Genomic DNA, 27,207 nt, shown 5'->3' on the forward strand with positions numbered 1-27,207 from the left:
CTGTCCTGGCCCGTATGCAGCTTGCCTGTGCGCAGCAATGGTCACCCCGCCCCTCGTGGCACAGTGGCGCGGACACGTTAGCCTGACTGGGACAAGGAGCACAGTAGCTCTCCCAAGAAACCTGCACAAACATATTGCCTACGTTCTGGATGAGACTTTTGAAGAGATTACTGAGGCCGATTACGGCAATGTGATAGACCACATCAATGCGCTGTTCCGCATCTAGGCATGCATGCAGCCCTAACCCTCCTCTCCCAAAGAGCCCGCACCAAAAAAATTCCTTCCCGAAAAAAAGCCGCTTATTGGGAACCTGCTCTTCTGTTTGTCCTCCACCAAATACCGGGCCACTGCGACTGGCTACCTTCCTCTTGGCTCTAGAAGAGCTCCTGGCTGCATGCCTCCAGGGATTCTGGGGTGTGTCCCCCTGTCCCAGCACCCATACTCCCACTTCCCTCCTCGTCCCACTCTGAAGTGTCCATGGTGGTGCTCGGAGTGGAGCTGGGGTCACCCCCAAGTATCCCGTCCAGCTCTTTGTAGAATCGGCAGGTCACGGGAGGAGCACCCAAGCGGCCGTTTGCCTCCCAGGCTTTGCGGTAGGCACTCCGCAGCTGCTTCACTTTAATCCTGCACTGCAGTGTGTCCCAGTCATGGCCCCTTTCCATCATGTCCCTTCATATCTGCCTGAAGGTATTGTAATTCCTATGGCTGGAGTGCAGCTGGGACTGGACAGCTTCCAAACACTGATGAGGTCCAGCTACTCGCCATTGCTCCATACTGGGGATCGCTTGGTGCATGGAGACATGGTCACCTGGAAAGATTCGCTGAGAGCACTCCATGTCTGGCTGACCAAACAGGAAGAGGATTTTTAAAATTCCCGGAGAATATAAAGGGCATGTCTGATGGTTGGTCACCTGAGGCCAGGGCGGTAGAGTTCAAACTGATGACCAGAGTGGCTAGAACAGGCATTATGGGATACTGCTGAATACTTCTGGAAGCCAATCAGAGCGCATTGGGCAGCCACACTGGCGCCGCAGTGCAGCAGAATACTCTTTATTCCTCTCGGGGAGGTGGAGTACCAACAGCACTATAGCGGTGGAGACACAGCGCTGTATGTGGCTTGCCAGTGTGGATGGGGTCTGAGGTATAGCGCCGTGGGTGGCTTTATTGCACTGTAACTCGCAAGTGTAGCCAAAGCCCCAGGTTGCATAATTCCTTACTCTACAAGGAGTCCTGGTGAAATGAGTGATGCCACGGTAAGAGGGAGGCATTATTCAGCATGAGTAAGGTCATCAGAATCTGGGCCCTAATAAAATGTTACACGTGTGTGAAAAATGTATTTGTAATTGCCTGAGGCTGGATTGCGGGAACATTGTGTCCCAGGGACCTCTTGGTACTAACTGAGAAGGCATGGGGGAGGGAGGGAGAGGCATAAGGACTATAGGGATCTCCTGGGTCTGATACTATACAATAGGTCATAACAGGTGGCAGGTAAGCTCTCCACTGAAAGCCTGTGTCACACCAATCATCCTAGTCATTGTGAAAGGTATGTCTGGATAACATGCAGGGAGTTTTTATATATATAGAAAATTATGTCCTTGAGGTCTGTTAGCTGAGGCTGATCACCAAAAAGGAAGACGTAAATTGCTTTCAGGCAGGAGGTACTTAGCTATCTGTCTGGCTATATGGAAAGTGAATTTTGTGTCCTTCACAACAGCTGCCTATTTACAGGCTGAGCAAAATGCCACTCAAGAGACTATGAAGTCTGCAGGTGAGATTCTCTATAGGAAAAACCATGCAGTGGAGAAAAATCATGCATGTTGTGAAAGAAGACAACAGCATGTTGAAACTAACTGGAAGCCCAGAGAAACACCATGCCTTCTTCACCTACGGGACAAGCTGCCAGACTGCTTGCCTTATGAACAGAGGGTCACAGCCAGCCTGGTTGTTAAATACTAGGGGAAGGATTTGAGGTGAGCTAAACTTCATTAGACATGAAAAAGCTTTGCTAGTTAGGGCTAGGCATTATTATAGGAGTTATGATTTTATTTTGCATGTAACCTTTTATTTCCAATATTTCTACTTGCTACCAGTTTAATCTCTTCTTTGTTAAATAAACTTTTGCTTGTTTTTACTATCAAGGTATCTAAGCGCTATGTATTAAGCGGCCTGTGATCTAAAGAGTGTAAGGGTGTACTGTTCCTTTGGGAATATTGGCTCTGGGACTGAATTCTCCTGGGAGATGCTCTAAGGGCTCAAGAGTTGGAATGCGCCTATCACTAACTGGTAGATGGGGGACAGCATTGACCCAGAGGGGAGTGCTTGTGTTGCCAGTAGCTGGTGGAATCAGGGAGCTGACCTGCGGTGGGCACAAAGAAGGTTTCCTCCCACTCAGGGCAGGTGGTAGTGAGGTGCCTCACTCCAGGGAAGCATCACATATGCATTGGTGGGGAAGGCCACAATTGTTGGTTTTCCAGTGCAGAGCACCTGCCACAGTGAAAATCCTTGCATTGAGCTGAGTGCAAGGATTGTCCCCCGACTAGAGCATACCTGCAGGCTACCCACCGCAGAAGGCTTGGGGAGTGGCAAGGGAAGGGAGAGGGTATGGACTGACCCACCTCAACCCCATACACTGGCCAGCAAAGATATCTGCTCATCATGGAGAAGAATATATGTTGCATCCCAGCTTTAGGAAGTGTATTACTGATCTTTGTTTTATCAGGCCTCAGTATGGAAGTACTGGTCTGTCACATCTTACACGCATTTAACATGTGCAATTTCAGCTTTACGTGGTCAGCAAAAAAAACAAAACAAAAACCAAAAAAATGAGAAAAATGACAATTTTAATACTGTGCCTGTAGTGCAGGCGATTCCACCCGCCATTACACTCAATGTAATTTTGACTATAGCTTTACGCGCTGACTGCGGAACGTAACCCCAGCGTAAGATGCGACAGATCTATAGACACATAACAGGAGCATGTAAAGAGATAAAGGGCTGACAATCTAATGCTCTGAACCTGCAATGAAATGCACACAGACAGGCCTCAGTGACTACAGAGAGGCTCCGCATGGGCGCTGTCATGCTCAGGAATCACTCTGGGCTCAGGATGCTTGCAGGAGATCCTCTTCATTCAGCGAGGCAGTTCCAAGTGCCTCTGCAAAACAGAAGCTGGGCTTCTGCTGTGCCCCTCCCCATACTTCCCCTCTGGGAGGCTAAACCCGTTAATGGTCAAGTTCCCATTACCACAGGCACAGGGTGCTGCCAGCATGGTTCTCACTGCAGAATATCTGAGTGATGGACAACAGAGGGGATGGAATGAAACAGGACATGGGCAGGGTCCCAGTTTTGGCATACGTACCTCTTGGGACCCTGCTGATAATAGAGGAAGGGAATGGTTTTCTTGTTTGGTTGTTTTTTTGTGTGTAGCAAAATGCATGCCCCCCCTTCTTGCATGGGACACTGTACCTCCTGATACACAGTGCCCCCTACTGGGGCAATGGATATCATGCAATTGTAGGACCTTTTGCCTTCAGGCCAGTGAATCATGTTCCTGCATAGCTGTCAATTGCAGCAGTTTCGCATCTTCCTCTGAACCATCTGGTACTGGCTACTGGTGGAGAGGAGATACAGCTCTTGATGGACAAGTGGTGTCAGCTGGTATTGCAATTCTTCTGTTGTCCTGCAGAGGACCTTGCTGGGAGTTCATTATTATGAATTACTTGTATTACAATAGTGCTTAGAGATCCCAACTCCTCTGTGCAAATAGAGAACTAAAAGAGAACTGAAGAGTTTACACTCTGAGACAACAGGTGGGTGCAACAAACAGATGGCGGGGGGAATTACAAGGTAATATACTTTTGATTGTGTCCTATGTGATGAACAGTGGTCACAACACTCAACTTCCATAGGATTTCTTCATGCAGAAGACTTGCAGAATCAAGCCCTTAATATCTCCAGCAGTCAAATCACCAACAATATGGGAGAGATGATAGAAGTTGTACATTTTTAGTCCCTGCTGAGCTGTTTGGATTTTCCTTTTCCTTTTTAATATAATGTCTTGCAAGTTTGTAGGGGGTGTTTTTGCCCATCCATTTACCGTAAATGCTGTAGGAACCCAGGACAGAATGCAGCTTGGGCTTATGCCATGATAGTTAAGGAAGTAGAGAATTTTTTATTAGTCCATACTTAAGTCCAATTGGATTTAAATTGCATGCTGCTGAGAGGTTTCTACAAGAGACCTGTAGCAGCAGAAGCACCAGCAGAGCAGAATTTCAAGATGACAAATTCTGTCTTCCTGGGTTAGATCCTTCTCTCACCTAACAATGATTTTATTCCATTAACTGCAGTGAAATTACTCCTGATCTATACTGGTGTAAGTGAGAGGAGAGTCAGCCCTTTCTTTCCTTGACTGGGAAACAGGTACACAGCACTAGGCAGTAAAAACTATCTGGGAACTTGCTAGCCAAGCACCTTTTCTTCTAAGTGGGATTCTATGAATAAAGATGACTTTATGGCTATGAACAAAGCAAAGCACCTACACATTCTATGAAGAGCCAAACCCATCTCTGCAGTACACCTTCTTGTACCATTGACCTTTTAAAAGCAGTTGTTCTATAGCAAAGTCCAGTGTTGATTTCATATCAATTCATACGAACTTTGAAATGAAGCACTGTCTGGAGAAAAATGAGTTTCTCCGCACTGGAACACCATTGTTCTTGCAAATCAATGGTATGGATTTTGCACTGTGACATTTAAATGCAAAAGTTTTGAGATGTGGCTGCTGACTGCTAAAAGAAAGTGTGGGATAGAGGCAATGTTTGGGACATTCCTGCTTAAATGACGGCATACAGACTGTGAGCTATTTGTGTCGGACACTTTTTTTTTTATTTGTTTGTACAGTGCTGAGAACAGCAAGGTGCCAGTCTTGATCAGGTGCTACTTAATACAGATAATAATAGTATGCAGGGGGGATCCCCCTGCTCTGATTCCCAGGAATTAGGAGCTGGACTGCAGACTTGGAGCCAGAAGTCTTAACAGAGATGTGTCCAATGAACAGGCTTTAGAATGATTGCCAGTGGAAGTTCTCAAGCCAGACTAGCAATTCACTCGTGCCCAAGTGAAGACCTTTTCCATTCTTCAGCAACCTGGGGAGATATGATTTGAATATAAATATATGCACATAGGACAACTCACTTCAGCAAGGAGGGTGTTTCTCAGCAAGGCTCTGCTTCTATCCAGCTTATAGGCTACTTGATGTAGATGGAGGGAAGTGACCTTCTCAGAGTCATATACTGCTCAAATACTACATGATGGACTCTCAGTAATATCAATAGGAGTGTCACATGGGCATCCAAAGGCAGAATGTGACTCAGCAAGTGACTCAGTTGAGAAGGGACCTGATTGGCCTCCAGGTTCTCCCATTGCCAGTGTGGGCACATCCTCTCCATGAAGTCTTTTTCACATGGAAAGTGGCTAATCCACTAGCAGCACTGCCAGCACATATGGCGACAAGCGGATCTTGTTGGAACTGCAGCGGCACTGAAGGCTAATGGTGGTAACTAATCTTGCACCTGTGTATCCCTGAAGATTTCCCCTGCAGCCCTTTATTTCCAAACAGTGCAATGGTAGAAATGAAAATTATGCTCTGCTGCTTCTTTCTTGACTTTTCAGGTTGTTTTGAAGGAGTCATAAGGAGCTTTGGGAGTTCATATATGAAAAGAAAAGCATCTGTAATTGTGTGGCACATGAGAAGTCAAATGTCATACAGTACTTGCACAATTCAAGTTATACACTTCTTATACGTCTTAACAACAATTCATTTATAGGGAGCACCTTTCAGCTGAGGATCCCAAATAACTTTACAAACATTAGCTAAACCTGACCACACCCCTGTAAGGAAGGTAAGCGTTATTACACCTACATTACAGATGGGGAAACTGAGGCACGATGTTAAAGCTGTGATCCCACAAACATGCTTGCTTGCAGAATCACAGGTAAGGAGCCTGCTTACCTTTACTATTTTGAGTCCTACTTTCTGCTGTTTAATAAAGGTAAGCATATTCCGATAGGTTTGCAGGATCAGGGTCTAAATGACTTGCCCAAGATCACACAGCTAGTTATGGTAGGCTGTTGGTATGCTGACACTGTTATTAAATATACATGACATGACATGATTGCTTCCTTCAACCTTGTCCTCTCACCTACCCTACATAATCTGCTGCCTTCATGAGTTGTTTCTTGTCACATGCAAAGATCGTAAAATCTTTGAGACAAGGACTGTCTTTTATTACATGTGCATAATACCAAACACAATGGGGCTGCCATAATAGTAATAATTATTAATAATAAAATTAGCAGCACAGCTGGGAATGAAAATCCATAAATCTCCTATTCCAGTTACTAGACTGTGGTCCCTCTGCCTTTGACTTTTCTTGTCATGGGGAGTAGGAAAAAGTTGGAATATAAAATAAAACTTTGCTTCAAACTTTTCATGAACTGCAGTTGCACTGGAATTTCCTGTGAGGAATTACTAGTACTAAGGGTAAATACAGAATCTCAAACTCTCATCTGGGAGGGGTTTAGGAGCCAAAGATGCACATTCAGCTCTCAGTTAAATCTCAACATTTGCAGTCGAAGCAAATTTTGCAGTTGGGAAAGCCAAGTGCTCTAAAGAGCTTTAAATGGGAACGTGGGACTAAGAGAGACTGTTGAGAGAGAAGACAGGTAAAATGGAAATGGAAGAAAAATACATTAGTAACACTTCAGAATGTCCACAGAGAGTATGAATAAACTGCAAGAGGAGAAGTTTTGCACATAATTCCCGATTGAAAGGTAAGTACTAGCACAGGCTAATATTCAGGAATATGAATATAGCACAATGAAAAGAAACTTGGAATGTAACTGACTGCATTACAATGTCATGTCCTGTATTGTAGTTAGTGGGAAAATATTAATTAGTTATCATCCCTTTGATAAAATATGGAGTGTGGTCCTCTTCAGAAGGTATGAAGGACTAACTGAGTTGCAAGTGGAAGACAGATCTCTCAATTGTTCTCCAGATCTTAGCTTTCAGTTTTTCAAAAAAGGAAGTCTTTTCTCATTATCATAGCAAGAGATTCTTGAAGATATGACCCCCGAGGAAAACTGATGCAGTGATGTGTGTCTGAATTTGCAAAGAGCCTGCAACAATAGTTCTGAGATGTGACTTGCCCCATTCATTTCAGTGTGTACTAAAGCAGATGCCCATGATGCTACTTCAAATGTCAATGTCAAATGTTAGCTATTTCATTGCTCAGCCGAATGTGGAAGAATGGAGAGGAAGTATCATATTACGAAGCTCTCCACAATCTACTCCAAATGACCAGGGAAGGGCAGAAAAAAAGTTTTCCCATCCCACAAGAATTTTCACAATTTCAAAAGTGTTTCTGTTCCACATCAGGACAAAACTAAGACCTGACATTTTTCACAAACGCCTACATGTCTTTAAGGGTCAAGGCCTTAGTCTATCTGTTCTTCAGATCCCCAATCTGAAAAAAAGGGGATATGAGCACTGCCCTACCTCCCACAGGATAAATATAATAAAGGTTGTGAAGTGTTCGCATACTGTGGTGATAAGAGCTATATAAGTACCTAAGACGGATCAAAATTTGAAACCAAATTATGCTACTCTTACATACACTGACATAGGTCTGGTTCTCTATTGTCCTTCACCTTGCACAGCCATTTACACTAATGCAAAGTGCATGTAACACTACAGTAAATTCAGGTGCACTAGCATTCTGCACTATTGTTGCACTGCTGTAAATGACAGCACAAGGCGCAAAGCACTGGCGAATCGGGCATTTGAATAGTGTTCTGCTGGCATCTCACTGCAGTCAATGGGTCTACTCATGCATGTAGCTGCTTGCCAGTGTGAGTAAAGGTGCTGGGCCTGGAAACTTGCACATGAATAGTGCTGGGGGATGTTTCACATGAGTGAAGTTACTCAGTGTGTAAGTACTGGTCGGGTCAGGCCCAAGGAATATATTGTATAATGAATTTTCTACACCATTTGTAGAAATACTTTCAGCCACTTCATGGTAGATGTATCTGCAAACTTGTGATATTTTTGGGCCCCAGTGACCTCAGCACATTTTTGCAGTGGCCACACAGCGTGCCACTGATGTTGATGTGCCTAGGGGATCAGATTGCAGGATAAAGGCTAGAATAATACCTCCCCCAGCAGGACCAGTGTATTTGATCTAGAGCAGAGCACAGGGATTGGAGCTGTGATTTGAATACATGGAAACGCCGAGTGGGATGTGGAAATGAAGAACTGCTGAATGTTTGCATTAGTTTGTTCCCTTATCCATGATTTTATGCTGGGGCCTCAGACCCAGTCTTCTGTGGAATTAAATGCATCAGTCACACGTTATGTTAAGATTCAGTTTATAAATAGTTTATAGGGGGTGAATAAATGGTTAACAGATGTTTTAAAAAATGGTTAATTAAAGTTGCATTCATAAATAATTCGCAGTTACTAAAAGGTTAATAAATTGTTTAATTAATGATTAATCAGTCATTATAGAGTGTGAGAGTTCAACAGGTCAATAGGTTGTTTCTATGACACCTTCTGCTTAAGCACTTGTCGCTATGTATGACACATGCTGTTCATGTCTGTCATTAGCTTATAACATCCCATAATACTAAACCTTGGAAAGTGGAACCTTAGTGTAAAGTGTGACTGATGAATTGCTGAACAGTTTGCCTTTGAGAGAATATATATTTTATGTACCACACCCAAATGCATATCGTGATCTTTAAGTTAAAACCACGTACATTTTCCTATGTATTAAGGTCTCTCATTTCAGGAAGCCCTTTTGTATCAGATTATACTCATTTTCCAGAAAGCGCTTGTGCACTTGGTAACTGTCCATTATCGGCAATACAAAAACCTGCTGCATACTGAAAATGTGGTAACTCTGTAACATAGCGAGAATGGGCTAGCAAAATAAATGACACAGTGGTGACTGCTCTGGTTGCATTATGCAGTGCCTTATTTAATTCATTTAAAAGCTTCGTTTTTGATATTTAAATGAAGCTGGCACAAAAATCTCTCTCTCTTTAAGGTATTTATATGGCCCCTGTTACCATAGTATCAATGAGGTAGGGACATGCTATTGCCTCTCTTTTACAGATGGGAATTTAAGCCCATATCCTGATTGATTCAATGGAAAGTAAGGTACCTAAATAGCTTTGACTTTCTGGGCCTAAGTGACTTGCTCAAGGTCATACAGGGAGTCTGTGGCAGAGGAAAAAAAATCAACCCAAGACTCCTGACTCCAAGGCTGGTGTCCTAACCGATGAACAACCCTGTCTCTCTGGACTGTTGCTCCAGCCTGTTTGAGGCCTGTGAAATGGATAGAATCCCCTGGGCTCCACCCAGAAAATAACAAAAATAACCTAAACAAGTGGAAGGGGCCACAGTAATAGAAAGGTCCGCTGAAAAGCTCAACGCTGACCAGGAAGCCTGCTGCTCCAGAGTGCTGCAGAAGCCACAGTCTTTGCTGGAGCATTTAGGTGCAATGATTTACACTGCATTGATTTATCCCAATTGAGGCTATGGGCCTCTGTGCAGCTGGCTTTCTCCTTTTAATGTTGCACTGAATGAAGAAATACATGAAAAATCTAAGCGCGGACAGTCTGAAGTGAAGGGTCTGACATGCTAGTAAGGAAGCCATGTCACATAACAAGGTTGGCAGGATTAAGTAAGCGCATAAACTAGAAGAACAGAGAGATCTTTGGGGAAATCCTGTAGACATGCAGCATGTCCTCATTTCAGTTTTCCTATTTGGTTTCCTGCAGAGCTCTCAAACATCTTCGCATCAGTCACTACCTGGAATTTTGTTTTGATTTTGTATTTGCAAACTCAAGGCAGCTTTTTTACATCAGAATTATATGCTGCTGTTGCTGCATATGCCTTTGAATATCCAGCTAGTGATTATTTGCAGCAGACAAGCAAATAGAAGGTGTTTTTTTTTCTTTTGCTTGTTGATGCTAATGATAAGGAATGCTGATGCTTCTGCCTCCTTGTTTTTATAGGAAATACTCTCCAGTTCTTCAGAGCACTGCAGTACTAGTTTTAGCTGTAGTCTTTGGGACTGTCACTAGAGGAGATTGCACTTCTATTTGATAAAAGATTCCACTCTCCTTCTCCCAAAGGCTTTAATGGGGGCCTGCTCCAAACAGTGGCGGATTAGCCACTGGGCCAGTGGGGCCCATGCCCAGGGGCCCTGGCCAATTGAGAAGCCCCAGAAAAATGGGCTCCCCCATGCCTTGATCCCATTTCCCAGGCAGGAGAGCGGGTGAGGGCATGGGAGGGATTGCAGGCAGAAGGGGCCCCCCACTTGCTCTGGCCCAAGGCCCCACAAAACCGTAATCCTCCTCTGGCTCCAAAGCCCACTTAAGTCTATGGAAAGACTCCTAATAAGCTTTAGATCAGGCCCTTGATATACTCAACAGTTTTGTGACCCTTTGTCAGGTGGTACTGGCAGCAAAAAAGGGCCGTGTCCAATTTTCTAGGGATTCTTTCTTGTGATTAATTGCCACCACCTGATGCCCCAGCCCAGAAACTTGCAAAACTACATACACAACCCTGGGAGCTCTTGATGGGCAATATTTCCCCACATGCAAGCACTGAAACCAAAGGTTAAAAAAAGAACTTTATTGGAGGATGGGGAGGGGGAAGAGAAGGAGCAACAGAATTTATTTGGGAAAACTGGCAACAAACTAACACGTTCTACTAAATAAGACTCCCAGCTTCCTCAAGGTGCCAAAAAGTAGCCCCAACCTCAGTCCTCCTTTGGCAGTTCATAGAATCATAGAATATTAGGGTTAGAAGGGACCTCAGGAGGTCATATAGACTCATAGACTCATAGACTCTAGGACTGGAAGGGACCTCAAGAGATCATCAAGTCCAGTACCCTGCCCTCATGGCAGGATCAAATACTGTTTAGACCATCCCTGATAGACATTTATCTAACCTACTCTTCAATATCTCCAGAGACGGAGATTCCACAACCTCCCTAGGCAATTTATTCCAGTGTTTAACTACCCTAACAGTTAGGAATTTTTTCCTAATGTCCAACCTAAATCTCTCTTGCTGCAATTTAAGCCCATTGCTTCTTGTTCTATCATTAGAGACTAAGGTGAACACGTTTTCTCCCTCCTCCTGATGACACCCTTTTAGATACCTGAAAACTACTATCATGTCCCCTCTCAGTCTTCTCTTTTCCAAACTAAACAAACCCAATTCTTTCAGCCTTCTTTTGTAGGTCATGTTCTTAAGACCTTTAATCATTCTTGTTGCTCTTCTCTGCACCCTCTCCAATTTCTCCACATCTTTCTTGAAATGTGGTGCCCAGAACTGGACACAATACTCCAGTTGAGGTCTCACCAGCGCAGAGAAGAGCGGAAGAATGACTTCTTGTGTCTTGCTCACAACACACCTGTTAATGCATCCCAGAATCACATTTGCTATTTGCAACAGCATCACACTGTTGACTCATATTTAGCTTGTGGTCCACTATAACCCCTAGATCCCTTTCTGCTGTACTCCTTCCTAGACATTCTCTTCCCATTCTGTATGTGTGAAACTGATTGTTCCTTCCTAAGTGGAGCACTTTGCATTTGTCTTTATTAAACTGCATTTGGTTTACCTCAGACCATTTCTCCAATTTGTCCAGATCATTTTGAATTTTGACCCTGTCCTCCAAAGCAGTTGCAATCCCTCCCAGTTTAGTATCATCTGCAAACTTAATAAGCGTACTTTCTATGCCAACATCTAAGTCGTTGATGAAGATATTGAACAGAGCCGGTCCCAAAACAGATCCCTGCGGAACCTCACTTGTTATACCTTTCCAGCAGGATTGGGAACCATTAATAACTACTCTCTGAGTATGGTTATCCAGCCAGTTATGCACCCACCTTATAGTAGCCCCATCTAAATTGTACTTTCCTAGTTTATCTATAAGAATATCATGCGAGACTGTATCAAATGCCTTACTAAAGTCTAGGTATATCACATCCACCGCTTCTCCCTTATTCAGAAGACTCATTATCCTGTCAAAGAAAGCTATCAGATTGGTTTGACACCATTTGTTCTTTACAAATCCATGCTGGCTATGCCCTATCACCTTACCACCTTCCAAGTGTTTGCAGATGATTTCCTTAATTACTTGCTCCATTATCTTCCCTGGCACAGAAGTTAAACTAACTGGTCTGTAGTTTCCTGGGTTGTTTTTATTTCCCTTTTTATAGATGGGCACTATATTTTCCCTTTTCCAGTCTTCTGGAATCTCTCTCATCTCCCGTGATTTTCCAAAGATAACAGCTAGAGGCTCAGATACCTCCTCTATTAGCTCTTTGAGTATTCTAGGATGCATTTCATCAGGCCCTGGTGACTTACAGGCATCTAACTTTTCTAAGTGATTTTTAACTTGTTCTTTTTTTATTTTATCTTCTAAACCTACCCCCCTCCCATAAGCATTTACTGTCAGGCATTCCTTCAGACTTCTCAGTGAAGACCGAAACAAAGAAGTCATTAAGCTTCTCTGCCATTTCCAAGTTTCCTGTTACTGTTTCTCCCTCCTCACTGAGCAGTGGGCCTACCCTGTCCTTGGTCTTCCTCTTGCTTCTGATGTATTGATAAAAAGTCTTCTTAGATTCATAGATTCATAGACTTTAGGGTCAGAAGGGACCAATATGATCATCTAGTCTGACCTCCTGCACTGAGCAGGCCACAGAACCCTACCCATCCGCTTCTATAATAAACCCCTAACCTATGTCCGAGTTATTGAAGTCTTCAAATTGTGGTTTGAAGACCTCAAGCTGCAGAGAATCCACCAGCAAGTGACCCATGCCCCACGCTGCAGAGGAAGGCGATAAACCTCCAGGGCCTCTGCCAATCTGCCTCGGAGGAAAATTCCCTCCCGACCCCAAATATGGCCATCAGCTAAACCCTGAGCATGTGGGCAAGACTCACCAGCCAGCACTCACAAAAGAATTCTCTGCAGTAACTCAGATCCCATCCCATCCAACATCCCATCACAGATCACTGGGCATACTTATCTGCTGATAATTAAAGATCAATTGCCAAAATTAAGCTATCCCATCATACCATCCCTTCCATAAACTTATCAAGCTTAGTCTTAAAGCCAGATATGTCTTTTGCCCCCACTACTCCCCTTGGAAGGCTGTTCCAGAACTTCACTCTTCTTGTTTCCCTTTATTCTTGTGGCTAGTTTGAGCTCATTTTGTGCCTTTGCCTTTCTAATCTTGCCCCTGCATTCCTGTGTTGTTTGCCTATATTCATCCTTTGTAATCTGACCTAGTTTCCATTTTTATATATGACTCCTTTTTATTTTTTAGATCATGCAAGATTTCATGGTTAAGCCAAGGTGGTCTTTTGCCACATTTTCTATCTTTCCTACCCAGCGGAATAGCTTGCTTTTGGGCCCTTAATAGCGTCCCTTTGAAAAACTGCCTACTCTCCTCAGTTTTTTTTCCCCTCAGACTTGATTCCCATGGGACCTTTCCTATCAGCTCTCTGAGCTTACCAGAATCCACCTTCCTGAAATCCATTGTCTCTATTCTGCTGTACTCCCTTCTACCCTTCCTTAGAATTGCATACTCTATGATTTCATGATCACTTTCACCCAAGCTACCTTCTACTTTCAAATTCTCAACGAGTTCCTCCCTATTTGTTAAAATCAAGTCTAGATCAGCTTCCCCCGTAGTAGCTTTTTCAACCTTCTCAAATAAAAAGTTGTCTGCAATGCAGTCCAAGAACTGATTGGATAGTCTGTGCCCCGCGGTGTTATTTTCCTAACTTATATCTGGATAGTTGAAGTCCCCCATCACCACCAAATCTTGGGCTTTGGATGATTTTGTTAGTTGTTTAAAAAAAGCCTCATCCAGCTCTTCCACCTGTAGTAGATTCCTAGCACAACATCACTCTTGTTTTTTACCCCTTTTAGCCTAACCCAGAGACTCTAAACACTTCCGTCTCCTATGTCCATCTCCACCTCAGTCCAAGTGTGTACATTTTTAATATATAAGGCAACACCTCCTCCATTTTTCCCCTGTCTATTCTTCCTGAGCAAGCTGTACCCATCCACACCAACATTCCAATCATGTGTATTATCCCACCAAGTTTCAGTGATGCCAACAATGTCATAGTTGTATTTATTTATTAGCACTTCCAGTTCTTCCTGCTTATTACCCATACTTCTTGCATTTGTATATAGGCATCTAAGATATTGGTTTGATCTTGCATCCCAGTTTTTCCCTGACCCTCCTTTCTCTCTGCCATTATAGCCCATGCTCCTTTTTGTTTCCGACCCATCTCCTAGGTCTCCATGTTCCCCACTTACCTGTAGGCTTTGCTCACCTGTCCCCATCGAACCTAGTTTAAAGCCCGTCTCACTATGTTAGCCAGTCTGTGTGCAAATAGGGTCTTTCGCCTCCTCGAAAGGTGAATGCCATCTCTGCCTAGCAGTCCTTCCTCGAATAGCATTCCATAGTCGAGGAAGCCAAAGCCTTCTTGGTGACACTATCTTCACAGCCAGGCATTCACCTCTATGATTCATCTGTCTCTGCCCAGGCCCCTACCTTTAACAGGAATTTTCGAAGAGAATACCACCTGTGCTCCAAACTCCTTCACCGGTACTCTGAGAGCCCTGTAGTCACTCTTGATCCGCTCAGTGTCACACCTCACAGTATCATTTGTGCCCACATGGATGAGTAGCATGGGGTAGTAGTCAGAGGGCTGGATAATCCTCGACAATGCCTCTGTAACATCTCGGATACGGGCCCCCAGCAGGCAGCATACCTCCCAAGATGAAATGTCAGGGCAACAGATGGGCACCTCCGTCCCCCTCAGCAGAGAGTCTCCGACCACCACTACCCTACGTTTCCTATTCGCAGTGGTGGCAGCAGACCTCCCATCCTTAGGGGTACGAGGCTTCTCCTCCTTTACTGTAGGGGGTGATTCCTTCTCTCCTGTATCAAGAAGTGCATAAAGGTTACCTATTACCACAGCAGGAGGGTTCGGAGCAGGGGTGGAGCACTGCCTGCTGCCGGAAGTAACCAGCTGCCAGTGTCCACTCTGAGCCATCTCCTCCTCCACCAGTGGTGTGTCAGCAGTCCTGTGTACTGGGACAGCTCCTTCATCTGTCTCCACATGGACACTGTCCAGGAATCGCTTGTGGATTCGGATGCTCCTTAACCTAGCCACCTCCTCCTGTAGCTCTCCCACCTGCTGCCTTAGAGATTCCACCAGTAGGCACCTTTCACACTGGATGTCCCTCCCCAGCCTGGATATCAGTAAGTGGAGATTGCAGGTTACAGTCCCTGCAAAACCACACCAGGATCTGGGTAGACGCATCCATGCTCAGGCGCTCTGTCTGGCCACAGGTGCAGGTGGAGGAGACAGAAGCAGGGCTGGCACAAGTGTTGCGGGTCTTCCTAACTATCGTAAGCCTCCCTCTGTCAAACTTCCTCTCAAACTCCCCTGTCTGCAGCTCCCTGTCTGCTCTAGTCCAACCCCCTGCTCCAAGCAGGAACAATCCCCAACTAAATCATCCCAGCCAGGGCTTTATCAAGCCTGACCTTAAAACCTCTAAGGAAGGAGATTCCACCATCTCCCTAGGTAACCCATTCCAGTGCTTCACCACTCTCCTAGTGAAATAGTGCTTCCTAATATCCAACCTAAACCTCCCTCATTGCAACTTGAGACCATTACTCCTTGTTCTGTCATCTAGTACCACTGAGAACAGTCTAGATCCATCCTCTTTAGAACCCCCTTTCAGGTAGTTGAAAACAGCTATCAAATCCCTCCTCATTCTTCTCTTCTGCAGAATAAACAATCCCAGTTCCCTCAGTCTCTCAAGTCATGTGCTCCAGCCCCCTAATCATTTTTGTTGCCCTCCGCTGGACTTGTCCCAATTTTTCCACATCCTTACAAGTTGCTAACGCGATCCAGCCACTTCACTACTCCCTAGCTTCTCACTCACAATAAGTTTTCCTGGGTTGGAGGAGTTCAAGGATGCTAGCAGAGTGACAACAGTGATCTCCCTTCTCTGTCAGGCTTCAGGCCACAAGGCTTATACCTGGGTAATTGGGGGCTGATTCTTCTCCTGTTTGCAGCAATTGTATACCCATGTGACTCCAATTCTTTTCCATGGTGTTATTCCAGACTGAGGGCCCGGTTGTGCCTGTGAGGGGCACCAGTACAGTTCCATCTCCTCCTAATCCCCATTTAAAGCCTGATCCAAAGCCCGTTAAAGCCAATGGGAATCTTTCCATTAACTTCAATGGGCTTTGGGTCATGGCCTGATTGCGCTGTGAGGCATAAGGGGATTGTGCAGAGGGAGCATTCCCTGTACTAGTGCCTGGTCCTTGTGTAACCCACATACCTTCTGGGTGTGATGCTCTGTCCCATCTAGTGGCACCCAGACCACCTAGAGAGAGCGATAAAATGAGTCTGCTGCTGTAAGTAACAGCCAGATGGCTTTTAGCTCACGCTGTAGAGGCTTATGCACTAAGCTCCAATGGTCCTAGGTTCAATCCCATCTGCTGATGACCAGGTCGGGCTATGCAAGGGGGTGAAAGCCCTTTTCTGCACGCGTTAGCAAGGGTAGCTCTAGCTTTTTTGCCGCCCCAAGCACAGCAGTCAGGCTGCCTTTGGCAGCTTGCCTGCGGGAGGTCCCCGGTCCCGCAGATTCGGCGGCACACCTGCAGGAGGTCTGCCAGTGCTACAGCTTCAGCGTACCCACTGCCGAATTGCTGCCAAATCCGCGGGACCAGTGGACCTCCCGCAGGCAAGCTGCCGAAGGCTGCCTGACTGCTGCCCTCACAGGGACTGGCAGGGCGCCCCCCAGCAGCTTGCCACCCCAGGCACATGCTTGGGGCTCTGGTGCCTGAAGTCGCTGCTGCCCGTTAGGCCCTGAGCCTGCACCACTGAATCAATGAAAGATTGCTGTTGAATTCAAAAGGATCAGGAGCAGTTCGTAGTTAGTAGGTGAGAGACAAACAATGCCCTGTGTGTCTGCCCAGTGAGAGCTCACACCTGGACTGACTCATTCAAAGCCCCAATCCTGGTGTTACAGTGAATTCCATACCTGCAATGGTACGTGCTCCTTAAGAAAACAGCAGTGGTAAATTAACTGTTTTTCTTCGGCCCCCAGCTTGGTCACAGCCTGGCCAGTCCTCCTGGAGCAGAAGTGACGCAGTCCTGCTATGCTGCTCTACTGCTGCCTCAGCAACAAGCCCCGAGCGGGCTCAAACCTGGAGGATTTTCTCTGGGGTGTTCCAGGCACATAACCGCCTCGCAGAATACAGTGTGAAATCATGGCCAAAGCAAACTACTGGAGTTCAAAATACATGCCCGAGAACAGCAACAGGCTGACCAACCTTTGAAGGTCTGGAGAGCTAATTAATATCATTCAATACACAACAGTTGCTGCTGCTGCTGGCATGACCCACTAGAATGTGGATGTGTGTTTGTCTGTACAACAGAAGCACAATGAGTATGTTACTTATACACTTGCTCTTTTGCGCACCAGTTAGCAGCCCTGTGTGGGAACAGCAGAGGAAATGCAAGACCTTTTATTTTATTTCCCTTCCTTGGGGATTTCAAAATGATTAAAAATCCTCTGCTTGGCTTCATTAGCCTGCTTGTATATCTGTCCCTGCTAGAGAAAACTGCACGGGGGGAAAAAACAGCATTTGACTGTTCTGACAGTACAATAACATTTAATGCCTCTGCTGTTTGGCCCAACATTATATCACCTACTGTGGTGTTTCCCAGCATGCCCTGGCATTCCTTCAAACAAGTATTCATTCTAGCCGAAAGTCCAAGAAAAGACTTTACTCCCTTGAGGATCAAGAATAAAGCAACTGCTAAGAAAGGTACAGGAGCTATTAATATTAATAGTATAGGCAGAAGGGGAGGGGGGGAGAGGACATAGGAGCAGTGAAAGAATGAATACTTATGGCTTTGATGTGTTCGTTTCCACAGGACCGGTAGCAGCGTTGAGAATACAGAATCCATATAAAGAGGAAAATGAGAAGGTTGAGGTGAGCTATAGGCAGCTAAGAAAATTGCACAAGCTGTGGGGAATTTTTCTGTCTAGACACACATACACAGAAAGGCAGCCATTGTGCCATCTGCAATTTAGCTGATTTTTTTTTTTAAAGGACAGAGCTGAGGCAAAAAGGAAACCCACCCATGTGCTTCTGGTTTTAGCATTCATATGAATGAGGCATATTCAGTGCCTCCTGTGTGTGGGGAGGAAAGCCACTGAATGTAGTTGTTGTACCTACGAAGGAACAACAGTGAGAGAGCAGACAAATCCTTGTGCATGTCATTTTCTGCTCCATAGACAGAGTAAAAAGGGAAGGGATGTAATTATTTTAGTCCTAATGAGGCTGCTGAGGAGTAAAAATGGAAATAATTAAAGCCCTTGTGTCTCTGATTCTTTGGGCCAGATTCTTCTTTTAGTGACACCACTGCACTCCCACTGCTCTGGTGTCTCTGAGAGGGCTCAGAGGCCCTCCAATACACATATACCTTTACCGGTGGCTTCAGTGAAACTTTCACAGACGTGACTGAGGACAGGAACTGCATCTCCTCCCAGCCACCTTTATCCTTCAGGTAGCTCTACTGTCCTCAGTGGAACTACACAAAGGAGAAATCTTAACCTTTCTGCTCTCTCGTTACCCTAGATTTCACCAGTGTAACAGAAGGCCTGATCCAAAAAATACTGAACTCAACAAGAGTCTTTCCAGCGCCCTCAGTGAGCTTCAGCGCAGGCTTTCAGTGCCTAGTCTTACCATATGTCTGCTCCCTTGCATGTCTTCCAGTCAGTCCAAGCTGGCTTTACTAACACAAATGTGCTGGATTCCATTCTGCTCGATGCATCAACGAAAACGTCTGTTCAGCTCTGATATAAGAACTGCTATTTTACTAAGGATGCTGCAAAAAAGTCCGCAAAGAACTCTTTTTTTACAAAAAAAAGGGGCTAGCAGATTCAAGAGATCCGCACTGAGCACTGTTGGGATGCACCTCACATTGTTCTATTAGAGTCACCAGTTCAAAGACCTGTGGGCACAAAGGTGACAAGCCAGGTACCAATGTCAATGAAAGACCATTAACCCGAAAAGGGTTACAGAAGATCTGTGTGGCAGGAAGTTAGAACAGAAGAAATACTCCAAAAAAGCAATGCCACTGCAGTTGGGAGAGAATGTTTGGTCCCAAACTGGCAACCTGCTGAGGAAACTGCTGGAACATCTGTCTGAAAGTCATACATTATAATCCCCCCTGGAGGGCCAGACCTACAGGAGGAACAGAAGACATTTAAACAAAACTAAGGAGAACACTGGTTCTGGTTTTTGAGGCCATTCGGAATGCCAATGCCAGCATTCACGCTCTGATAGGAGTAGCACATACCCCCCTGCTCACAGACAAAAAACATCTCGAGCAGCAAACATAGGCCTGGGGGCAGCGCCATTATAGCAGCTGAACAGGCCATTGCAGAAGGACCTGTTTCAAGAACAAGAGGCTGGCATATGATCGGAAAGCCCTTAAGATTTAGGAGTGGTAGTTAATGATGTATGTCAATAAGAGGCAGGGTAATTTTATCATATATCCAGGGCTAGGCCATGCGCTTTGACCCCTATCTAGATGTCCATTTGTAGAGGTTATTAATTGGCTGTGTCAATTTGTCATTGGGTCTGGATGATATTAAGTTTTATTTGCATTTGATTTAAAGAAATAGAGGAGGCCAGAGGTAAATCAGTAGCCTGTGAAGACAGTGAGAATTCTGACCCCTGTCTGTGATACAAATATGACTTTTAGGAAAGCGGATCCAGGACATGTGGCTGTCTTGGGCTCAAAGTATGTCTACACTGCGGAAAAAAAGAGGTGTGTTCTTACTTCTGTTCTTAGCTAACTCGTGTTATGCTAAATCAGGTTAAAATAGCAGTGAAGACACAGTAACTCGACTTTTCACTCTGGTGAGCAGCTCTAATTATAGCCTATAGGGGAATCTGGGGTTGATCTTGAGCTGCTAACCCGAGTTAAAAGCCGAGTTGCTGTGTCTTCACTGTTATTTTGACCAGGGTTAGCTTACTGCAGGTTAGCTAACCCAAGTTAACAGCACATTTCTTTTGCAGTGTAGATGTAACCCTTCTGCCAGCTGGATTCAGCAGAGACCAGGGCCAGGTTCAATATCTAGAGTTTCCTTTTCAACAATACAACACAGAACCGGCTTGAGCCTCCACCCAGTAAGCTGGGAAAAATACACACCATCCCTGGACGAATCTAAGAGGCAATAGTTCCTCTCTCACAAGCACAGAGACTAAGTGTAGAAAAGAAACTTTTAATGAAAGGAGGGAAGCCACCCAGTATTAATTTGGGAAAACACCACCAGCAGAATTCAACCGTGAGCAAAACACCTACACCAGAGTATGTTGGACAGCATCTTTTGGCTCAGGTTCTTGAGCTTAACAACCAAAATTTCCTTTAACGTGCCCCCCTTTGCTCCTTCATCTCACCTCACTCACAGTGGTTCTCCTTGGTCAGTGAAGACCTGGAGTTCACAGGTGCGTCTATGTGAGTTCACCTCCCACCCCTGAGAGTGGGGAGGACAAAGGCATCTTGCTCACTCCACCATCTGAGCACTTGCTCTGGCATCACCACTCCACTGGCCACCTGCTTCTCTAGTGTGGCCTCTGCAGGTTGGTCTCCTGAGGGTCCACCCTGCTCTTAGTGATTGTTAGTTCTCAGTGATTTTCAGTTTTTAGTGGGGAAACTTCAGTGCTGAAATAGGCTGGGCAGAAACACTGTCCTCTCACAGGTGAATTCAGCTCTAGTGATCACTTAACAAAACATAGCTGACAAGAACACCTGCCCCCACACCCTCTCTTTGATAGGGGTCTGGCATCTGAGCCCCCTGCTTAGCAAGTTCAATCCAGTTAAGGGTAACCCCCTCAATCAAGACAGGCTAAGCACAGTTCCACTGCCCTTTACTCATACAATAAGGATTCGTTTAAAATTTTGTATTAAAGCTAATGTTAAAAAAATTATGTAATACATAGGTTGAGAAAAGAGTGTCTGTACATCTGGGTACAGTAGGTAGTTTATCCACAAATACAGAGTTTGTTTTTAAAAGTCATATGATACATAGAGTACATAAGCAGCAATAACCCACATTTAGGTGAATTAAATTTAACAATACAGTTCAGATATTAGAATCCGAATAGTTGGGTACATCACTCATGAAGAGTTGTACAGGGAGTTGGTTGTGGAAAGCAAAATATATCAATGCATGGAGATTGTCCCTCAGTAATTGAGAATAAGGGTAGGTTGTCCATTTAGAAAATAAATCTATCAGAGAAGTATTTCAGTTTCTTTCCTTACTGCACTTCTCATCGGCACTCCAGCTCATCCCTCCTAGTATTGTCAATGTCCAGTGATGTGTTCTATGTCGATGTCTCTTGACCACCTGATGGCTTCCGACACCATGAGTTGCCACATCAGCCAAGCATAGCGTTGATCGATTCTGTATTCTCTCAACACTCGCTTGTTTACTGGGGGCCCATGGACCCAGGGTTCTGACGATCAGCGCTTATGTCTGAACCTGAACCCCTAGCTCTCAAGGTGTTGGCCAGAGGAATGTATTTCTCCACCTTTTGAGTTTGGGCATCATGGAAGACAAGGGTCCTGTTCTCGAAGGACACTGTGCAGTCCACCATGATGATCTTCTTCCGGTCCTTGTTAGTGATGACGATGTCCGGTCTCAGTTGGTGTCAGTTGTAGGGATGGTGGAGTGATTTGTAACCCAACACCAGCCAAAGTTGTTAACTTTGGAAACACAGCTCTGTCTTCTGGATACCTAGGCAGAGTGGGTGTGTTCATGTAAATTCAGTATGGTCCTGAAGCCTTTCCCTTCCCCAACTAGCTGTCAGGGGAGAGCTCATTCAGAGCCTGCTTCCATAGCCAGACCTCCCCCAGCACCACCATATGTCACACTTTTATCGGAGTGTTTGGAATAAACGACCTTGTTCTTTTCCTCTGTCTGCAGGAATGTAAGTCTCCTGAATCCATCCAAGTTGTCTTCATGCACCTTTTGAAGGGGATGATGCCAGGACTCTCCCTTGGCTGAACATGTGCAAATTCTTCTTCCTCCCATTCTCATTGTTTCAGAGCTGCGATGCCGCGCAGGATCATGATCCACATACTTGTGTGTGTGCTTCGTTCAGAGGAGTCCCCTTCAGGAATCCAGTGCCACAAAACAACTAGCTGGGCTAACTGTTCTTTCCTAATGGTAGTTTTATTTTGGAGGATTAAAGACGATTATCCCCCATCTTGCCAGGTGGAGATCCACGGTTTGTCCCTGTCAATTTTCCCAAGTACGGAAATTAACAGCAAAGTCCAAGACAGGGTGCAGAGGAAACAGCAGTGGCTGTTTTACTAGTCCTGTGAATGACAGCACCAGGAGCAGCAGCATGTATAAATTATGCAGCAGCCATTTGACTACCCACAAGCACTTGCTGGGGTGGGAGAGCCTATAACAGAATCCCATCTTAACGGCACGTTGCTTGTTAAGACTTGCATTGTTCCCCTATATAGACCTAGATTCAGCAAGATACCTAACTTGAAGCAGGTGAGTAGCCCCATGGGGCAATTCATGTGTTCAAAGTTAGGCACATGCTTACGTACCTTGCAGAATCAGGGCCCTAGCTTTGAAATCCCTAACCTCATAGTGCGAATCCTCATTCAAATTCATCTTTGGCTAAACTCTTCCCGGAGGCTAATCTGAGGCTGCCTGTTGTGAAATTCATCGTGCTGAATAACCTGAAGCCAATGCTCCTGTCTTGCCAAAGGAAAAGTAAGACATAATACAGGCACGTCTCTTTATTTAAAAAAAGTCATTTTAGATCCATGAATGTACAAATGACAGCCCCTTATTTCCATCAAAAAGCAAATAACATAACTGATAAGTCACAGGAATCAAAATACAGTCAGATCTAATAACCCCAGAGTCAGTTGTGTAAATGATATGCATGCACACTTTCTGAGCAATGCTTGGGTTGTTGTCTTTCCATTGTAAACAAAAGTGAATTATGATCTTGTAAGGCCTATTTCTTCCAGATAACTGAAAAAAGCTAATTAAAAACAAAAGCCACAGATGTAATCGTTGCTTAATGCTGTAAGCATAACATGACCTAATGCTATTATGAGTTCTGAACAAATTTCAATTAGAACTCCAGCTGGTAAACATATAAATGTGATAATGGTGTTTTAATATTGCATAATCAGTTGTTAGCAAAATTATTTTTATTTAGTCTATTCATAATCTGAATCAGTGACTCAAGATTGGAGTTATTTTGCTACAATTTTATCACATCATTTTTTGCTCATCTAAACTGGAGAAAATCCATTTGTCGGTAGCTGCGATTTTAAATTTGGTTAAAAATAGTTGAACATTTGGGACGAGATTCACCATCTCATCATAAGTGACACCCATGCAAAGGAGTCAAAAAGTGGTAGCTTTTTGCGCTCCCTTTGCACTGGGCTGAAAAACTCCCCAAGGTGCAGAGCTGAGGTGTATTGGGTCTTATGTTCCCAAACCTGAAAACAATAAGAAAACAATAAACAATAAACCAACAGGTTTCAGACTTTTTGGAAGCATCAAATCCTCAAGGGTTAAAAGGAATCAGGAGGGGACTGGGGAATGATTTATTTCATGTCCCTCTGCCCTATAAGGAAAGCATGTAGCAAATGGGATTTTCCCATAAAGCTGAGCACATCTGTAAGTCTTTGCAGGATTGGAGCCTATGACTATAAGCTCTTTGGAGCAGGGACTGCATTTATATGGCTCCTAGAATAATGTGATACAGATCCTGATTGGGTCTTTGGGATACCACCACAATACAAATATTAAGGGAAGAGTAAGAAAGGAAGTATGTTCAGTGGTTAGAGTGCTAGCCTGAGTCTTGGGAGATGAAAGGCCAATTCTCTGCCACAGACATCCTGTGTGACCTTGAGCAAGTCACTTAGCCTTTCTGTGCCTCAGTTCCCCATCTGTACAATGGGGTTAATTGCATTTAATCTACCTCATGAGGGGTGTTGTGAGGCTACTTACATTAAAACATGTGTTCAGATACTGTATTGATGGGGACCATATAAATAACTTTGAAAGATAGATGTAAATAATAAAAACAATAATGGATTCAAATGTTGTTTACACTGGAAGGACCCCATAATCCTCAGTTGTGTAGGGTGCCTACTGCAGCTGAAAAGAGGGGCAAAGGGGCATTGAAGCTTCTTTACATCCTCCCTATCAATGATGGTTTTTTCTCTTTTCTGGTTCAGTCCACTGATGGACTTCTCTAATTTACACCAATAGCCAATGGTCCAATGGGCTATCCCAGCACATACCAGAGCACAGGGACACCACACCCACACTTCCCCCTTTTTCCTGGCCATGCTCCCACACCAGCTACAAGGAGGGGCAGTAGTGCAAAAGCAGCTATGCAGGCAGCTCGTGTCAGTGTGGCATCAGAAAGGTTCCCTAACAGAATCAGACTGCAAGGCAGTCTTGGACTCAGGCTTTGACTTTTGGTTTTGCTGGTGGGTGCTTTCCTCCTTCCCGTTTCACTGTGTGCCCTATACGTGCTCCTGCCATCTACTGGAACTGTTGGCTGGCAGGATGGTGACATATCAGCACACAATTTCTCGGTGATTTAAAACTCTGCTAGAAGGAATTCTAGTGCTGGTGGGAAGTATTCACTTGACAGGCCTTGGGATGAAATCCTTTCCAAACTGGTATAGCAAGTGAAGAAGCATCACATCCCCATTTTCCCACTAATTGCCTTAATCTTGTGCTAGAGGGACTAGCTCTAATGGGCAGAGAAGTGTTCAGTCTCCATGGCCCATGCTTTCCTTGGCCTCTGTGCTGTGGGTCCCAATCAGTGCCTGCTGGAAAGAGGAAGTTTGCCCTGTGGGACCACTATATTTAACTTGAGTTCATTTGCATGCTGCAGTCCTGCTGGATTAACATTATTTGTTGGCAAAGAGACAACAGAAGGTGTTACAATCATGAAATATAATTCTTCTTGCCAGCAGTCAGTGAGATTTTTCCCCATTAGCCAGTGTACCCCTTGTACTCTGGAAAAAAGAAGGGCTAAATTTCTGTTGTATTTTTTAAATAAATGTTGAAATACATAATTTCTTTCAAAAAAAATGTTTTTCTAAATGATCTGCTCTAGAAATTATTTTGGGGAAGTTCTCCAGCCTTTGCTGTACAGGAGGCCAGACTAGATGATTATAATGGTTCCTTCTGGCCTTGAAATCTATTAATTTATTTTAAAAAACTGGTATATTTTCATGTGCAGTGAAAGCTGGCACCTGTCTGATACAAATCAGGTAGACTTAGGTGCTCAGATACCATGTTGATGGGCATGGTATAAGAACAGAACGGATTTGTGTGCACAACTGTCAACATCAAGCTGTGCAGAAGGATATGCCAGCAGTGTTGACACATTTCTACAGGCTAGTTGGAAAGGTAAGCCTGCATTTTGATGGCAATGTGGAATACAGCAATCTCCAGTAACAAGAAGAAGGCCCCTTTCCCTCACTATGTTCCTTCTGCTGGCATAACTTTATTTTTAAGCCTCTGGGTCCAGAAAAGTGGCTTGATTTGCCATTGAGAAATTTCATAATTAACCAAGGAATCCAGACACTTAGAGAGGATTTGGCTGAATACTTGCCTGAGCATGAATTTCAAATACAGGGACTACTCAAGGCAATAGGCCAGGCACAGCTTGCCTGGCAGCACACAGGAGAAGTCTATCTGTGTTAAAAGTACTCCTGTAGCTGTTGCTTTGACAGTCCAAGAGAGGTTCCTGTCTGTTCGCTCGCTGCAGCTGTGCTGCTGCACACAGCTGGGTGATAGCTCCCCTCGGGCTGCTCCTCTGATGAGGAAAAGCAGCCCAAAATGTGAGTCCATGAGAGCTGGAACTGTTCTTCAGAGCTGCTGAGAGGATGGGGCAGGTGAGATCCACACGCAGCGCTCTCACCAAGGGAGGAAATAAGTGCTGGAAAGGATCACTGAATCGCTGATATCCTGGCAGAATCTGAACAAGCTCTCACAGCCATTTCGTTCTTCACCCTGGTAAGCCCTGGATCTAATTCTCCTCTCGCTCACACTAGTGTAAATCAGGAGTAGCGCTACTGAAGAAAGTGGAGTGTCATCTGTGTGAATGTGGTGTAAGTAAAAGGAGAATCAGAGTTCTTCGATTCCAGGTGAGATAGAAGGACTGGGGCACCTAGTCACTTGGTTTCCTATTTAAATAGAAATGCTTTCCCATGAGCGAAAAGGGAGGCAGCGCCAAGGCTCAAACGAATGTATACTGGTCGGCACTGCACTAGGATTTTGTGCATCCTTTTATCCAGCCAAGCCTTCTCAGTTCAGATTAGCTTCCTTTGCATGATATTTATCATCACTTTGCATATCTCAAGATGGCATCCCGCAAGTCCTGTGAAAAATAGATTGAAAAGCCTATCTCACCAAAGCTCCCTGAAGTACTTTCTATCCATTTTTCTGGCTACTCATAGGCCCCTAATGACCTCAGAACCGAAGTGTCTCTGCTCAAAAGGCTAGCGTTTGAAGAACCAGCGGCGCTAAACAGCTAATTTATCCTCCTGCATCATTCAACAAAGCCATTCTTCCTCTCGCCCATGGCATAAGCACACCCGTAGAGCTAATAATACTGGTAGCACTTCTGGTGCTGAAGTGCTCTAACATACATTAACTAACTAATTTGCCCAAGGACATGAGGTAGGCCAGTATTATCCCCATTTCTGTATAAAGGGAAATTAAGACAGATGTAGCCAAGCCCATAGAACCTGCCCTTCAGTTACAACACAGCTCAGCATCATATGAGTAGATAGTCCAGGGAGCACTGCGCTGCTTGTAACACACAAGAAATGGAGACAAACAACAATGACCTTCATCTCCATTCACACTGTACTGTATCGTTTATTTCAAGACACATGTTTTGCCTCAACCAGCTGGAACCTGCCTGAATGGAAGTCAATAAGAGTTTTGCCATTGGCTGCAATGGGATCAGAAGCAGATCCTATGATGGGTTTATTGTGAG

The 27,207-nt window shown here is 44.6% G+C and overlaps 1 long non-coding RNA gene across 1 annotated transcript in view; it reads left to right on the forward strand.

Annotated features, from left to right (window-relative positions):
• Positions 1-22,747, forward strand: part of LOC127045460 (uncharacterized) — a 47,163-nt gene extending 24,416 nt beyond the window's left edge. The window contains exon 3 of the long non-coding RNA XR_007772734.1: positions 22,125-22,747. This is a non-coding gene — a long non-coding RNA (uncharacterized LOC127045460). The remainder of the gene's footprint in view (positions 1-22,124) is intronic.
• Positions 22,748-27,207: the final 4,460 nt, after the last annotated feature.

This window comes from Gopherus flavomarginatus, chromosome 2 (genome assembly GCF_025201925.1).
Source record: "Gopherus flavomarginatus isolate rGopFla2 chromosome 2, rGopFla2.mat.asm, whole genome shotgun sequence".
In the NCBI taxonomy this organism is placed as follows: domain Eukaryota; kingdom Metazoa; phylum Chordata; order Testudines; family Testudinidae; genus Gopherus; species Gopherus flavomarginatus.